Here is an 18974-nt window from a genome sequence, read left to right on the forward strand (position 1 = left end):
GTTTGTTTGGTAGGATTTTTTTTAATTTGGTGCATTTGTTGGTTTGTTTGGGGTTTTGTTGTTATTGTTTTGTTTTGTTTTTTTTGTTTGTTTGTTTGTTTGTTTGTTTTTGCCACTGAAGATGAAACTCATCACATTTAAATGGTGATTTACCACTGAGCTACATCTTCAGCTAATCTTGCATTCTGAATGTTTGCTGAGAAGTTATCTCATATGTGTTTTAAAGGAAACTACAATTACTGTGAACCCTAAAAGTGTCCCCTTTTGCTATACAGTCTAGAAATCTGATGCCCTCTTCTGACCTCTTTAAAAAACAGGCAAATACCTCCAAAAACACATACCTTCAGATTTATCCAACATACTGTCTACTTCATCTCTGTGAAGAAAGGAAAATAAAAAATTAATGCAAGAAATATAGTGGACTGGTAGGACATTTTTCTTACCCACACAAAACTTTAAAAAGAACCTTCTTTTAATTATTTATAATAAATATATAATGTTTGGTTAGGGACAAATGTAACATATATATATATATATATATATATAATACATGGTGGAGTATCAAAGTGATCTTGTATCCTTTACTTTTACCAATTCATACATTAACACCCACAGTAGTTTATTCATTACTTTCCCACTCTTGCTGAGACCCTTCTTCTTTCCAGTTGGTCCCCCTCTTATTTTCATGATTTTTCTTCTTTTCTTTGTGTGTATATCTTGGAAGATCTCAGGCAGGTGGTCATATTGTACTAGTTGCTATGTGTTTGTTATCACAAGGTCTGAAGGACCTCAAGCTGGGCTTGAACTCAACATATAGCAGTGTCAGATTTGTATTGCTATCTTACTGAATCTACTTCTCCAGTGAAGGGAATACAAACACTACTTATGAAGTAATCTATTGAGCTGGCAAAAATATTGAAAATGTTACCCCATATCTTCATCTGCTTCTGCTTGAGGCGATATATTCTCATTTTTATCAAATGCTGGGCTCTTTACTGTATTAACAATAGAAAACAGTAACATTTGAAAGGATTCTATATAAGTAATAGTTAATAAAGTACTATCGATTTGAATTTCTCTGGAAAAACTCTCCATGTGAATTTTTGGAAAAGATTTTAGAAAGGAAATATTTACACCAAGAAAATCCAGGACACAAGGAGATGACAAAACTTAAGGATAATAGGTATCAATGACAAGTATGTTTTTCAAATTTAGGGACAGTGAATATATTCAACAAAATTATAGAAGAAAATTTCCCTAACCTATAGAAAGAGTTGCCTATGAATATACAAGTAGCGTACAAAATTCCAAATAGTTTGGACCACAAGAGAAATTTCTTCCATCATATAGAAATCAAAACTCCAAATGCATAAAAAAGAAAGAAAGAAAGAAAGAAAGAAAGAAAGAAAGAAAGAAAGAAAGAAAGAAAGAAAAGAAAAAGAAGAATATTAAAAGCTCTAAGGGAAAATGGTCAAGTGACTTATAAAGGAAATCCTATCAAAACTATACCTAACTTATCCCCAGAGATTATGAAAGCCATAATATCCAGGGCAGATGTCATACAGACCCTAAGGGAAAAGAAATGCCAGACAAGGCTACTAGACGCATCAAAAAATTTTACAATAGATTGAGAAAACAAGGTATTCTGTGAAAAAAACGATATCTACACAATATGCTCGAACAAATCAAGCCCATCAAGGGGGTAATAATGGGAAAACTCCAATATAAGGAGGGAAATTACACTCTAGAAAAACCAAGAAATTGATCTTGAAGCAAACCTAAAAGAAGAAAGCTACATGAATCACATTCCAACTCTAACAACAAAAATAACAGGAAGGAACAACTACTTTTCCTTAATATCTCATAATATCAGCGGACACAATTCACCAATAAAAAGACATAGAATAACAGACAGGATGTGTAAGCAAGACCAAGCATACTAGAAACAAATCTCAGGGACAAATACAGATATTACCTTAGAGTAAAAGGCTGGAAAACAATTATCCAAGCAAATGTTCCAAAGAAACAAGTTGGAGTAGCCATTCTAATATCAAATAAATTCGACTTTCAACCCAAAGTTATCAAAAAAAAAAAAAGAGGAGGGACACTTCATATTCATCAATGTTAAAATTTACCAAGATGAATTCCCAATTCTGAACATTTATACGCCAAATGCAATGTCATCCACACTCATAAAAGAAATTTAGTAAAGCTCAAAAACACACATTGCACCCGAAACAATATTAGCTCAACACCCCTCCCTCATCAATGGAAAGTCCCTGGGAACAAAAATTAAAAAGAGACACAGTTAAAATAACAGCAGTTATGAAACAAATACATGAGTTGATATCTATAAAAAATTTATTCGAATAGAAAAGGATATCCCTTTTTCTCAGCCCCTCATGATGCGTTCTCCAAAATTGACCATATAATCAGTCACAAAACTTGTCTCAACAGATATAAAAATATCGAAATAATCCTATGCATCCTATGAGATCACTAAGGACTAAGGCTGATCTGAAATAGAAATATAAGTAATTAAAAACACACATAAACATAGAAGGTGAACAAAAATATAGTCAGTGATAACTCAGACAAGGAAGAAAAATGAGATAAATTTAAGACTTTTTAGATTTTAATGAAAATGAAGCTACAACATACCAAAAGTTATGGGACACAATGGAAGCAGTTCTAAGAGGGAAACTCATACCTCTGAATGCCTCTGAATCGAAATTGGAAAGAGGATACTGGAGTAGGTTGACAGCACACCTAAAAACTCTAGAACAAAAGGGAGCAAATTCACTCAAGATGTCTTTAAGGCAGGACAAATATCAATCTCATGGTTGAAATCAACCAAGTGCAAACAAAGGAATTACATAAAAAAATCAAACAAGCTAGGAGCTGGTTCTTTGAGAAAATCAACAAGAATTATAAACCATTAGATAGACTAAGTACAGGGCACAGGGACAGTATTTAAATTAACAAAACCAGAATTGAAAAGGGAGACATAACAACAGAAACTTAGGAAAGTCAAAGAATAATCAGATCCTACTAAACAAGTCTATACTCAACAAAAATGGAAAATGAGGAAAACAAATGGACACGTATCTAGACAGATATCAGGTACCAAATATAAATCAGGATCAGAGAAATTCTGTATTACTTCCATAACTCCTAAAGAAATAGAAGCAGTCATTAATAATCTCCCAACCAAAAAAAGCCCAGGATCTGATGAACCATCAGAGTTCAATAAGATCTTCATGTGATAGACCCTGACTTAGATTGTTTCTCACTTGAAGGTAAAGCCTCTGGACATTCCCCAAGCTTATTTTCCCTGATCTCTAAAAATGCAGCCAGAAAGAAGTTCTTTGTTGTCTATAGTGAGCAAACAGACTTTTCATTTCTTATCCTTACAGCCAGAGATATGGTAATTGTAATTTTACCAAGGACATCCAGCAGAAAATAACACTCCTCTCAACTCTTCCCATACCTTCCCAAATCTCCTCCCAACCCACCTAAACCCTCCCAACTCTTCCCAACTTCTCCCATCTCTCCTCCCAACTCATCTCAGTTCCTCAGCTAGCTGTTAAAAGCCCCCCACTGTCACCATTCAGGGTCAAAATCCCTTACCCTGCACAGTGTTAAAAATGTCCTCAGTTAGCTGATAATAAATCCTCTTGCATTTTGCATCAAGTGTGGTTTTCTCTGGAGTTATTGGTGTCCTGGACAGTTCATCCAGGGACTTGAGTGGAGGCCAAACTTTGGGGTTCTTACATATGGGGGCTCGTTTGCCTGGATTTGTGGCCTATCCCATTTCTCAGAGATGCCACTTGCCGGTAGGATCCTGTCTTTGTCTATGTTTTTGTCTGCCGGCAGTGTTTGAATTCAGAATTCATGGTTTACAATCTTTCTATTCTGTATGGAGGGGAGGGTTACTGACAGGCATGTCAGGAGTAATCGCACACTATACTGGGAGACATCCCTGGAGGTCTGAGGGAGCTCCAGGGATGCCTGGACATCTCCCATCAGGGTGCCAAGTAAGTGTGTGCTCACTTGGCCATCTTTTAATGTTCCTGGGTACCAAGTGAGAGTGTGTTTACTGTTTCTGTTACTGGGTGCCAAGTGAGAATTTGCTAACTCGGCCATGTGTTTCCGTTACTGTATATATTGTTTGTCTCCCTGTATGTGACTATGCAGTTTGGATAGACTATTAGCACTCCCCTTAGATTGACTCATGAGCATCAAACTGAAATTATGACTAGGACTCACAATCTCTTTGTAGATGTCAAAAAGAGATTTTGGAGAACTTTCTGCTCTACAAAATTGCCACCTGTTGATGTTAGTTGACCACCAGAGAGCACCTGGTTGAAACCTTGAGTACAGAAGAACAAGCTGGGCTCCCTAGTCCTAGCTTTCTGCCACTAAGTGGAAAAAAAAAACAAAACGAAGATGTAAATGGCGGGGGGAAGGGAGGAATGCAACCCTTGGCTCCTCTTGAGATATTTCCAGAGATTTAATAACCTCCAGAATGGCGTGATACTCCACCCTCATATCCCCAACCGGTCCCTTCCCAGATATCTCAAAAGGGTACTGCTGGAAACATGGGGGCGTGACCAGCTTCTGGAAACCAAGACAAATGAGCTCAGAGCCTATTGAGACCAGACTCAACAATCGCGCTGGCTTTAAGTACTTATGGCCCTACTCCAGCAGACCATGGAAATGCAGCTCCTTCAGTATTGGCCTTTTTCCTCCTCTGATCTCTACAATTGGAAGGCAAAACATGCCCCCTTCTCTGAAAACACCTCTAGCCTTACTAATCTAATGGAATCTCTCATGTTCTCTTATCAGTCCACTTGGGATGACTGTCAATAGCTATTGCAGTTTAATTTTACCACAGAGGAGAAGGAAAGGATTCTGCTTGAGACAAGAAATATGTGCTGGGAGCCAATGAATGGCTGACACAACTTCCAAATGAAATAGATGCAGGCTTCCCTCTGAATGGTCCTGACTGTGACCCTAACAGGCCTGAAGGTAGCAAGCAGTTGACACATTTACACAGGGGTAGGGTAGCAGGAAAGGGAGGAGCTAACAGGCACCCAAGCAATTTGGTCAAGGTAAGAGGGATCCTAAAGGGGAAAAGGAGCCCCCAGCAGTGATTTTAGAATGCCTCTTAGAATCATACAAGCATTACGCTCCCTTTGACACTATGTCAGAGAGCCAGCAGGCAGCAGTGGCCATGACTTTCATTTGGGCATTCTGCTTCTGACATTAGGCGAAGGTTACAGCATCTAGAGAATCTGCAAACATTATCTTTTCAAGATCTGTTTAAGGAGGCAGAGAAAGTGTACCATAAGAGAGAGACTAAAAAAGAAAAAGGAGAAAGAGAAGAGAGAGTAGCTGAGTCAAGAGAAAGTAGACCAGATGGAAGGCAGGATAGAAATTTAATTAGGATTTTGGATACATTAGCAGTTGATAACGAAGTTTATAGAAAAGATGGAGGGAATAGGCAGACAGGGTAACTGGGCAACACAGGGCCAAAAAGACCTCAGAACTCCATAGGACCTTCACACCACCTGTAGATAAGGACCAATGTGGGTACTGTAAAGAAAAGGGACACTGGGCAAGAGACTGCCCCAAGAAAGAGACAGATACCAGACCACCTAAGTCCTTATCCCAGAGGATGATGACTAGTGGATATGGGGAACAGACACCCTACGTGAGACTAGGGTAACCCTAACTGTGGAAGAGACCCCCATGGCTTCCCTTCATGATATCAGAGCAGAGTTTTCAGTCCTGACAGAGCCACTGGAGAAATTGAGGAACCAGCAATCCTTAGTAATCGGGGCTACTGGTCAGAAACCATACTCTTGGACCACTGATAAGAAAGTTAATCTATGAATAAGCCAAGTAACTCATTCCTCCCTCATCATTCCTCAAGCTCCACCCCATTATTGTGGAGAGACATACTAGCATATTTAAAATCCCAAATAAGCTGCTCTTTGCAAGGAACTTCAATCCCTTGGCAAGCCTCTGTCTCTATAAATTTAACATCAAAATTGGAAGAAGTATATAGATTACATGAGCCTCAAGCCCCATCAAGAAAAGTACTAGAATAAACCTAGTTAGAGAGATATCCAACAGCCTGGGCAAAGACTGGGGGTATAATTGAGGCAAAAATGGTGCCCCCCATCATTGTGAGATTGAGAACTGGTGTGATTCCTTTCAGGGTACAACAATACACCATGAGCAAAGAGGCCGGAGAGGGCATCAGACCTCACCTTCAAAGGCTCTTAGAACTAGGCGTGTTTGGTCCTTTGTCAGTCTTCCTGGAATACTCTGTTGCTACCAGTTAAAAAGCAAGGCTTTGCCACCTGGCACTCACTAATAATCCCTTCTTACTAAAGAGACTGGGACTTTCTCATGGACCCCATATATGGGGAGGCCTTTAAAAAGATTAAAAAATCGTGCTTAGTGCCTCAGCCCTAGTCCTGACAGATGTGACATGGCCATTCACTCTCTATTTAGATAAAAGAGCAGAAATAGTGAGATAGGTCCTGACCTAAGCTCTGGGGACATAGACAAGACTTGTAGTCTACTTGTAAAAAAAAAAAAAAAAAAAAAAAAAAAAAAAAAAAAAAAAAAAAAAAAAAAGACCAAGTGGCCAGTGGATGGCATTCTTGCTTAAAAGCTACCACTGCTGTGCCAGTACTTCTCAAAGATGCTGACAAACTGACTCTAGGTCAAGGAACTATAGTAGTAAACCCCCTCTGCCCCCATGCCTTAGAAAGCATTGTTAGACAGCTGTCAGATTGCTGGATGACTAATGCTCACAGGACCCATTATCAGAGTCTCTTACTGACTGAGAGAGTGTAGAGAGAGTGTAGTTTTCACCCCTGCTATCCCTAATCCTTCCACCTTGCTGCCTGAAGCTGACAACTCCCTACCAGTGAAGGAGTATAAACATCCTGGCAGAAGAAATCAAAACTAAGAAAGAAGTCACTGACCAGCCATGGCCAGGCTGCCCCAATTGGTACACAGATAGTATCAGCTTTTTGATTGAAAGTAAAAGAAAAGTGGTGCCAGCAGTGGTCAACGGAAAAGAAACCATCCGTGCCAGCAGCTTTTCTGAAGGAATGACTGTCCAGAGAGAAGAGCTAATCACACTCATCCAAGCCTTGCAGCTGGCAATAGACTAGAACATCAATATCTAAACAGACAGCAGGTATGCCTTTGCCACCACTCACATGCATCTTTATCTTTCTTTATCTTTATCTTTATCTTTATCTTTATCTTTATCTTTATCTTTATCTTTATCTTTATCTTTATCTTTATCTTTATCTTTATCTTTATCTTTATCTTTATCTTTATCTTTCTTTATCTTTTTATCTTTAGAAAAAGGGTGCTACTCACATCTACTGGGGAAGATATTAAAAATAAAAAAGAAACCAAGAGACTGTAAGAAGCCATACACTTTGCAAAAAAACTTGTCATCATACATTGCAATAGTCACCACAAAGTCCATGAGGCCCTAGTGAAGGGAAATCTGATGCCTGACCTGGCTGCCCTAAGAGAAAAAAATAAAGAATGTCAAGACCATTATAATCTCAAAGATGCAGGCTTTGATTATACTCCAGAAGATCAGGAATTAACAGGCAAAATACCTGATATATGTGTGCATACTACCCAGGGAGTCGCTAAGACCCAAGATGGTTGCTCTGTCCTGCCCAGAAGAGAAAGGTAATCTACAGCACCAATCTACACCACCTCATGCCCTTGGAAAATCAGAAGGTCAAAAAAATGTTAAGAGCTCAAATTGCTATATTATAAGATTGCCAGATGTTGCCCATGAGATTGTTAATGAATGCAAAGCATGTGCCCTCACCATTGCTGGGCACCACAAGAACACCCCCCAGAAAGTGGATAAGAGTTGACTGACCAAGAGCATACAGAAAAGTAGATTTTACTGAAGTTAAACCAGCCAAGTACAGTAATAAACATCTATTTGTTTTTTGTAAACACCTTTTCAGGCTTGGTAGCAGCCTTCCCCACTAAGAACAAGAACACCTTTGCCATGGCAAAGAAGATATTAGAGGAAAATTTCCTAAGATTTGGCATCCCTAAGGTACTTTCGTCAGCCAATGGCCCCTCCTTCATTGCCCAGGTAAGACAAGGGTTAGCCAGACAATGGGGGATCCATTGGAAGATACATTGTTCTTATATATGCCAGACTTCAGGACAGGTAGAGTGGATGAATAGAGCATTAAAAGAAACCTTGACTAAATTGGTTTTAGAGACCTGCAGAAAAGATTATGCAGCTCTTTTTCCCTTCACCTTGTTCTGAGTATGGAACACCACAGGGAAATTTAAACTTACACCATTCGAACTCCACAACTGGGGACCCCCCCTTTAACAGAAGCAGGTGGAATGTTTGACCCTCATGTTTCTTTTTCAGAACTCCCACTAGCTCACTTGAAGGACCTACAACTGGTCAGAAAAGATGCCTTGGAAATGTTGAAACACAATAAAAAACTAAAACAAAAATACAAAAACAAAAAACATACGAACCAGAAACCATCTTGGTGCCACATAAATTTCAAACAGGAGTACCTGTCCTGGTCTGGACCCACCATTCTGGCAAACTTGAACTCAGATCAAAAGGACTCTCCCTGATGCTTCTCACAAGCCCTGCTGCCACACCTCCAGCATGTGCCCGGTTCTGGCATCCAGCCTGCCATGGCCCTCTGGCCTGGCACTGCTCACACACAGTGGGCACTGCACAGGAACCTCCCTCCCTCCCTCCTCCCACTGGCAAGAGGCTCTTTTGTCTCATTCAAGGGGCTTCTGAGGTTCTCAATCTTACATATCCTAAAGCTGTGACCTCATGTTGGCTTTGTTTGGCAGCTGGGCCAGAGGTTTAATTTTCTAACTTATAAGATCAGAACTATGTACTAGAAGGAGTGGGAAATGTTGAGACCCCAACTCAGAGTGTTTCTCCCTGGAAGGTAAAGCACCTGAACATTCTCCAAGATTGTTTTCCCTGATTTATAAAAATACAGCCAGAAAGAGACTCCATGTTCTCTACAGCCACCAAAAAGCCTTTTGGTTTCTAAGCCATACAGCTAGAGATTCAAAAATTGGAGTTTTGCCAAGGACATCCGGGCAGAGAAGAACACTCCTCCCAACTCTTCCCAACTCCTCCAAACTCTCCTCCCAAATCATCCCAATTCCTCAGCTAGTTAATAAAAACCCTCTTCTGTCACATCTCAGAGTCATACGCCCCTGCCCTGCACAGTGGAAGGAGTTTGTCCTTAGCTAGCTGATAATAAAACCTCTTGCAGTTTGCATCAGGTGTGGATTTCTCTCAAGTCATTGGGGTGCTGGCCACCTCATCCCGGGACTTTACTGCACTTGAGAGGAGGTCCATCTTCGGGGTCTTACACATGGAGACCTAATACCAAAACTCTTCAAACTATTATGCAAAATCAAAAGAGAAGGAACACTATTGAATTTGTTCTATGAAGCCAGATTACAATTATATTCAAATCATACAAAAACTCAATGAAGAAAGGAAACTTCAGACCATTTTCCCTTATGAATATCGAAGCAAAAATACTCAATAAAATCACTGCAAACCAAATAAAAGAATACATCAAAACGATCATCCATCATGGTCAAGTAGGCTTCATCCCTGTAATGCAGGGATGGTTTAATATATGGAAATCTGTCAACTTAATCCACTATAGAAACAAACTCAAAGACGAAAACAACATGATCACCTCATTAGATGCTGAGAAAGCATTTGACAAACTACAACACCCATTCATAATAAAAGTCCAGGATAAATCAGGAATTCAAGGCCCATACCTAAATATAAAAAAAAAAATAGCAAACCAGTAGGAAACATTAAACTAAATGAAACAATCCCATTAAAGTCAGGGACGAGACAAGACTGCCCTCTTTCTTCATACCTATTCAATATAGTAGTTGAAGTCCTAACCAGAGCAATTAGACAACAAAAGGAAAACAAATGAATACAAATTGGAAAGGAAGAAGTCAAAATATCACTATTTCCAGAATATATGATAGCATGTATCAGTGACCCAAAAATGCACCAGAGAAATTATAAACCTTATATATGACTTCAGTGCAGTAGGTGAATATAAAATTAACTCAAACATATCAGTGGCCTTTCTCTACTCAAAGGAAAAAGAGGATGAGAAAGAAATTAGGGAAAAATCACCCTTCACAATACTCACAAATAATATAAAATAGCTTGGTGTGACTCTAACTTAGAAAGTGAAAGATATATATGATAAAAACTTCATGTCTCTGAAGAAAGAAATGAAACAAGATCTCAGAACATGGAAAGAACTCCCATGCTCATGGATTGGAAGGATTAATATAGTAAGAATGGCTGTTCTGCCAAAAGTAGTTTATAGATTCAATACAATCCCCATCAAAATTCCAACTCAATTCTTTTCTGAGTTAGAAAGGGCAATTTACAAATTCTCCTGGAATTTGAAAACAAACAAACAAACAAACAAACAAAAAAAGAAAATCAACAAAAAAAAAAAAAAAAAAAAAAACCTAGTATAGGAACAACTATTCCCAACAATAAAAGAACCTCTTGTGGAATCACCATGCCTGACCTCAAGCTGCACTACAAAACAATTGTGATAAAAACTACATGGTACAGGTATAGTGGTAGACAGGTAGATAAATGAAATAGAACTGAAGTCAGAGAAATAAACCCACACACATATAGTCACTTGATCTTTGACAAAGGAGCTAAAACCATCTAGTGGAAAGGAGACAGCATTTTCAACAAATGGTGTTGGTTCAATTGGCAGTTAGCATGTAGTAGAATGTAAATTGATCTATTCTCATCCCCTGTGCAATGCTCAAGTCTAAGTCGATCAAGGGACTGCACATAAAACCAGAGACACTGAAACTTATAGAGGAGAAAGTGGGGAATAGCCTGGAATACATGGGCAAAGGGGGAATATTCTTAAAAAAAATACCACCAATGTCTTGTGCTATAAGATTAAAATGGACAAATGGGACCTCATAAAATTGATAAGGTTATACCTAGAAGTTCAAACTTGTAATAAGGAAACATGCTTCACTTTGTCCATAGCAGCCTTATGTATAATAACAAGAAGCTGAAATGAACACAGATGACTCTCTTTAGAGGAATGTATATAGAAAATATGGTACATTTACTTAATGAATTACTACTCAGCAATTAAAAACAATGAATTCATGAAATTTTTAAAGAAATGGATGGATCTGGATGATATCTTCCTAAGAGAGTTAACCCAATCACAAAAAACACACATGATATTCCCACATTGATGAGTGGATATTATCCCTGAAGCTCAGAATAACCAAGGTAAAATGTGAAAAACCCATGAAACTGAAGAAGGAAGACCAAAGTGTGGATATGCCGTTCCTTCTTAGAATGGGGAACAAAATAATCATGGAAGGAGTTATAGAGACAAAGATTGGAGCTGAGAATAAAAGAATACAGAGACTGCCTCACTTGGGGATCCATCCCATAAAAAACCACCAAATCCAGACACTACTGAAGATGCCAACAAGGGCTTGGGTGCAGGAGAATGATATAGTTGTCTCCTGAGAGGATCTGCTAATGCCTGACAAATAAAAAAGTGGATGTTCACAGACATCCTTTGGACTTAGCACAGGGTCCCCAATTATGGATCTGGAGAAAGTACCTAAGGAGCTTAAGGACTTTGCAGGCCCCTAGAAGAAAAACCAACATGAACTAACAAGTACCCCACAATTCCATGGGATTAAACCACCAATAAATGAAAACAAATAATGGGACATATGACTCCAGCTTCATATGTAGCAGAGGATGGACTAGTCAGGCATCAATGGGAGGAGAGACACTTGTTCCTGTAAAGATCCTATGCCCCAGTATGGGGGAATACCTGGGTTAGGAATTGGTAGATGGTGTGTTGGGGAGATGGGGGAGAGGGGAGAGGACAGGAGAATTTTTGGAGTGGAAACTAGAAACGGGGATAATATTTGAAATGTAAATAAGGAAAATATATAATAGAAAAAAAATGGAAATAATTTATTTGCAGGTTTTATGAAATAAATTCATGTTTGGCAAACATATTATACGAACAATGTTCACATCTTTTCTTGAGGCAAAATCAAGAAAGTTCTTCTCTCTCACATATGCTGATGTAGTTCCAAGAGTAGGTTTATGTGCTGCAAAACCTTGTATATAGGAATAGAGAGATATAGGTAAAATTAGAAATGAAGTATATGTAAACTCTTAACAAAGACTTCTTCCATTTCAGGTGACTAGGTAAAGTCTAATGAACTGCAGGACACAATTAATACTGGAAATGCTATACCTTCCGAAAGAGCCTCCTCTGAAACTTTTATATCATCGTCCTCATCATCAAAGTCCAAAAGTAATAAGTAACTTTCCTTTGGTATCACCTTCAATTTCTTAAGAGCCATTTTTCTCATAAGAACTCAGTAGTCTTCTTAGTTAAAAAAAAAAAAAACAATAAAAATAAAAAGAAAAAAAAAGAACTTAGTTACCTGATTAAAAATTATCATTTAAATAATTAAAAATAACAAAAAATCAAAAAATTATTTTAGCTCAATGAAAGATCATTTCTTTTTTACTTAACATGTATATTTTTAATCAATTGCCTTTGAGAGAGTTCTGTGTACATATTCAATATGGTGATGCATATATATATACACTTACCCGTACCATTTCCTCCGTGTATCCCATTTATCATGTCCCTCTCCCTCACAACTTGTTTTAAAAACTTCTTTAACTCACTTCTTTAAAAACCTCCTTTAGAACCTAAGTTATCAATCTGCCATTTCTCAGTTTAAAAAGAGACAAAAACTGGCCAACCTTCAACATATGAGTCCTCCCCTCCTCCCAAAAAAATGATGAGCAACATCCTTTAACCGTTGAGGCATCTGAATTTTGGTCCTATCTCCCACAGAATATTTTTAAACAAAACATCAGCAATTCTGTTTAACAGTTTATCTCAGTCTAAGGTAAACTCACAGTTCTATCCAGAAAGATAAAGAACATGGTAACTGTATATTCATATCAAAAAGATCCACCACTAAGTCTACAAAAAAACATGAACTACCACCACCACCCACACAGAAAGACCTTATATTGGAGAAATTAGTGATTTGGAGAAGCCGAGGATTTCAAACATCTGAAGATTCTAAGTTCAAGGCCAGGCCAAGCAGGGCCAGCTGAAACTACAAAGATAGATCCCATCCTACAGAACCTAAACTGAGAGAAAAAGCTGAACTTGGTGGTGCAAGTCTTTAATCCCAATACATGGGAGACTGAGACAGAAAGATCTGTGGTCAGAATCCATCCCCAATGACTTATGAATCTCTTACAATATCTCCTCTTCTTCTTTTCATTCATCTTCCTATGCCATTCTACTGTCTGCAATGTTCATACAGTCTATACCAAAGGAACACACCATAGAGAAGACAATGAGGAGGGAGGAATCCTCAGTGTGTTTCTAAGGGATCCTGAACATCACACAGGACAATCGCCAAGGCATCTCACCAATGGCTCCCTGTTCCCTGACCCACAGTCCTGCAGCTGTTTCTCTGATCCTATCCCCAGGCCCCAAGCTTTTCTCTTCCAAGGGTTCCCAATTCTCTATGGCCCTGACCTGTTCGATCCTCTTCCATGAATACGGTCCTCCACCTTCCATTCACCCTCAGATTCCACAGAAAATGGTGATCAGAAGGCTTTTCCTCACATAGTGGCCTCCTGGGCCTGAGATTCCCCACCCTGTCACACCTCGATTAACTGTACAACCACCCTGATCAGGGCAGACTATCACTTACAGCTCATCTAAGAGGAGAACACCTTCCCAACCGCACCCTTCTGTGCTTAGCTCCTCAATGGCAAAAAAAAAAAAAAAAAAAAAAAAAAAAAAAAAAAAAAAAAACGTTGTCAGAGGCCAGACCCGGACAGAAGCCTCAGAGGATCCTTTGTGATGCCAGCTGGAGCAAACAGGTCTCACCAAAGGACTGTGCTGATTGGCTGAATACACCCTGCGCATGCGTTCATGGAATACCAAGTCCTTTGAAGGGAGATTTTAGAAGGTGGGAATAATCTACTGGCTTTAAGACAAATGATTTCCAGTTTGTTGGTTGACAAGTGCTTACAGACTTGAAAATCCAGAACAAATATGTAACATATGAAATAAGCAAATGGCTCTACTTAATTTCAGCTGTAGAGGCTCTTGTAAGCATTTTTGGTTTTTTATTTATTTATGTGCATAAACATTTAATAATGTGGACTTCTGCATGTACACATGCACAGCAGAAGAGTCTATGCTGCCCCTAAGAGTTTAGAAGGGAGCATTCAGATTTCCTACAACCTCTGGTACTCTCCTCTCTCTACTTTCCTAGTCCTCAGCTTGATAGAAGAGTGTGCTAGGCAGTGCAGGCCCTCTCACTCTCACCTATTTGCTTGGCCGCTCAGGCCCTCTCTCTCACTTAGGCGTTAGGCTGGGCAGGTCCTCTCTCTCTCTCTCTCTCTCTCTCTCTCTCTCTCTCTCTCTCTCTCTCCCTCCCTCCGTTTCTCCCTCCCTCCCTCTCTCTCTCTCTCTCTCCCTCCCTCCCTCCCTCCGTTTCTCCCTCCCTCCCTCTCTCTCTCTCTCTCTCTCTCTCTCTCTCTCTCTCTCTCTCTCTCTCTCTCTCTCTTAGGTGCTAGGCTTCACATGTCCTCTCTCTCTCTCTCTCTCTCTCTCTCTCTTATGTGCTAGGCTTCCCAGGACCTCCCTCTCACTTAGATGTTAGTCCTTGCAGGCCCTCTTTCTCACTTATGTGCTAGGCTGGGCAGGGCCTCTCTCTCACTTATATGCCAGGCTGCCCAGGTCCCCTCTCTCACTTATGTGCTAGGCTGAGCAGCCCCTCTCTCTCACTTATGCCTCTGTTACCTACAGAGGCCGCAAGAGAGCACTGTTTCTCTGAAACTGTGATTGTGCATATGTTATGAGCCACAATGTGGGTGCTTTGTGCCGGGTCCTCTGCATAGAATAGGTGCATTTCTTTTCTTTTTATTATTAATTATTATTATTATTATTATTATTATTATTATTATTGTTATTATTAAATTTCAAGACAGAGTTTCTCAGTGTAGCACTGTCTGTCCTGTAACTTACACCAGGCTGACTTTGAACTCAAAAATCCTTGTCTTCTGCCTCCCAAGTGCTGTGATTGAAGGCATGAACCACCAATGCCCAACCAACAGTTGCCCTTAACAGCTAGTTTTTCCATTTTTTCAACTAGTCTAGTGTGTATTTCATGTATCCAAGAGCATTCCGCCCATTTACTTCCAGTGTTTTCCTACTTGTGCATTAGATTTCCAAGGCTGGTTTGGTGGAAAGAAATGAAAGGAAGTAGTTAGACACTTTAATAATAATAATAATAATAATAATAATAATAATAATAATAATAATAAATAATAATTATAGAACCATTTTAATGTGTTTAAGTCTATCATTTTTAAAATGTATGAGTCCTCTTTTTATGGGTTCACCTTCATGAAAGAAGGGGACATCAGATCACTTTATATATGGTAGTAAGCCACCATGTTGTTGCTGGGAATTGAACTCAGGAACTGTAAAATAATAGCCCGTTCTCATAACTGCTGAGCAATCCCACCAGTTCTAGAAATATGTTTTGATTTAATTTTTATTTCATTATGATAAGAAAATGTACATAATTTCAATTTATCTGAATTTGTTAACATCTAAAAACATATTTTGAGTAAACAGACTTACATTACATTCTTCTTTTTATTTTGTACCCCAACTCCTCCAGCTGATGCCCACTCAAAACCTATCAAACCTTCCATTTTTTATCATGTTCCTTAATATTTATAAAATATTGTAACAATAAAAATGAATATTAAAAATGTTGTTTGATAGAAAACAACAATCAATTGAATAGTCTTATTTATATATTTGTCTGCAGCAATACTGAAAATACTTTTTTCTCATAAATTTTAAATAACTCCAAATATATTAACTGTATGATATATTAAAATAATATATCACTATTAGTTTTTTTGGTGAACATAAATAGTCTTTAGGTTTGTTTGTTGTTTGTTTGTTTGTTTTGTTTTGTTTTGTTTTTAGTAGATCTTAAAATTCTTGACTTACAGATTATGCTAACAGGACCCTGAAGTTGTCTTGTGTGAGGATAGTCCAGTGACTGGCAAATACAGAAGTGGATGCTCACAATCATCTATTGGATGGAACACAGGACTCCCAATGGAGGAGCTAGAGAAAGTTCCCTAAGAACTGAGATGGTTTGAAACCCTAAATAAGAACAACAATATTAACTAACCCATACCTCCAGAGCTCATGTCTCTAGTTGAATGTGTAGCAGGGGATGGCCTGGTAGGCCATCTGTGGGGGGAGAGGCCTATGGTTTTGTGAAGGTTATATGCCTCAGCTCAGGGTACTGCTAGGGCCTGGAGGTGGGAATAGGTATGTTGGGGATCAAGGAGAGGTAAGGAGGGAGGCGGGAGGGGACTTTTGGAATGTAAACAAAGAAAGTATATAATAATTGTAAAATTAAAAAAAAATCTTGGCTTACTGTGATACAAAAAAAAAGAAAAAAAGAAGAACAGTTTATGGACACTGGATTTCATTGTAATAAGGCTGTACTTGAATGTCCCTCACATCACCAAAGTATTTTACCTTCATAGTACTAAGGGTAGAGTTGACATATCTGCTGTGGCAAGGAATGAACTATAGGCATGATTTTTGGATACTAATTTCCTGCTATGTTCAAAGCTATTTGATTTGAGTGATTGTTGTCATTCTCAGGCCACAGGTAACAGGGTACATTCACTTAAGGAATGGGTGTTTATTAAGATGGTCTATCCATGAAGTCATTGATCAACTGTTTCAATGAAGAATTGTTCTGCTTGGAGAGTGTCACAGAAGTTAGTTGATGATAGTTTCATTGGATGTGATTTTTTTTCAAAAGCATTCATCTCAGAATAATAGTAACTTATAAAGTCCTCTTCAGAATTTATACAATAATAATAAATATCAAGCAAACCCTTTAGTCTCACTCTTTGCTGTTCTCTTATAAGCCACCTCCCAAATTAATTGTCTACATTTATTTTGGTTTATAAAGAGTTTTGAAAAATTTAAGCTGTTTTGAAAACCATAGTATAGTGTAAAAATATCAAATAAACAATCCTACTAATACAGACGCTGAGATAGGGGAAGCATGTTTTCAAGACCATTATGTGGCACACAGCAATACAGTGTTATGTACAAACAAGAAGAAAGACTATATGGATTATACAATATTGTACTTATTAATCCTATTTACCAAATTAGGAACAACATAATGAAAAACGGACAATTTCTAATTCCTCATATTTTTGAATTTCATTCAATTAGGTTATGATCATAATATTAATTTTCATATTAATAGATATTAAGGTAAAGTGATTGTTACTTTCTATTAGTTTTATTCTTAGAGGTGGAAGCATGTTTTTGTGGATTTGTTGTAAGATTACTTTCTTGTTTCTTCTATGGTGTAGTTTCACTCCTTGTGTTGTTGTTTTCCACCTATTATTCTTTGTAGGGCTGGATTTAAGGAAATATTATGTGTAAAATTGGCTTTGTCGTTGTATATATTGTTTTCTCCGTCTATGGTGATTGAGAGTTTTGTTAGGTATAGGAGCCTAGGCTGGCATTCATGTTCTCTAGAGGTGGAATAGATGCTGAGATTAATATCTTTTTTATGAAAATACATCCATGAGTTGAGAGAGGAGGACTTCCACTGGCCTTTGTACCCTAGTGCCATGTTCTAGGTGCTGCTAGTGAATGGGGAACTAAGTGACACCCCAGTGACAACAGAAACCACCTCTTTCAGAATCCAACCTAAGAATGTCAGGCAGAGTTTATTTTGGCTGACTCATGGTAACCAGATCTTATATGGAGAGGATGGGACTCATGTATCACTTCAGAAAATGCTTTTAAGTTTAGTCTTATATATTTTACAGAGAAGGAAAAGAGAGAAATAACTTCATGAAGGATAACACCCAAGAAAGCAAATGATCAAGGCAGCTTTATAGCAACACACAAATCTGCCCAACACTAGTGTTTACTAGTGGTTTGTTGGTGTTAAATAGCCATGGAGGCTACTGGACCATAGAGGGGCTGGAGAAAGTCAGATTGCTTTTTGTTATTGTTTTATTTTATTTTAACATTTCCCTTTTGAATTCAGGCAGTCTCATTTTAGATTTTTCCTGCTGCTAAGACCACTAGTGTTCTTTGGTACATTCAACCTTACTGATCTCCAGGCGACTAGACTTGTCAGGATCAGAGTGGAAACTGGATATTTTACAACCAATTATCTGGTCCACTTGCCTACCTCTGGTTATCCCAGTTTCTCCACCTAAATTCGTTACTGATAATTTCCTCACTATGCAGCCTGCCATGATTCACAGACAGGTACAACAACTGCTTCTGCCTCAGTATTAAATTCAAGTCCTTTCTCTTCTTCAGGAATGTTAATATTTGACGATATACAAATGCATTTATCTGAGGAAGAATGGGCTATGCTAACCCATTGAAGAAGACACTCTACAGTGTTGTAATGCTGGTCATCTACAAGCTAACCACCTGACTAGTTTAACTGGTTAACTATAACTCCTTTCCTTTGTGTATACATTGTGTAACCTGGACTGTAACGGTGAAAAATACACTCTGGGAGATATTACCTTTTGGGTTATAATTGATTTAGATTGCTTCTTCACTGTTGAATCAGGAATGGCTACAGAAAAAAAAATTTTCTATGTTATTTTTTGTTTTGGGGTTGTTTGTTTTCTTTGTTTTTTTAAGATACAATTTCTCTGCATAACCTTGGCTGTCCTCAAGATCAATCTGTACAACAGT

General features: G+C 38.3%; 1 long non-coding RNA gene across 1 annotated transcript; it reads right to left on the reverse strand.

Annotated features, from left to right (window-relative positions):
• Positions 1 to 972: 972 nt before the first annotated feature.
• Positions 973 to 13913, reverse strand: Gm28504. Its single transcript, XR_882325.1, has 3 exons — positions 13885 to 13913; positions 2711 to 2778; positions 973 to 995 (listed from the first exon to the last, which is right to left on the reverse strand). It is a non-coding gene; the product is annotated as a predicted gene 28504 (long non-coding RNA).
• Positions 13914 to 18974: the final 5061 nt, after the last annotated feature.

This window comes from Mus musculus, chromosome Y, assembly GCF_000001635.26.
Source record: "Mus musculus strain C57BL/6J chromosome Y, GRCm38.p6 C57BL/6J".
In the NCBI taxonomy this organism is placed as follows: domain Eukaryota; kingdom Metazoa; phylum Chordata; class Mammalia; order Rodentia; family Muridae; genus Mus; species Mus musculus.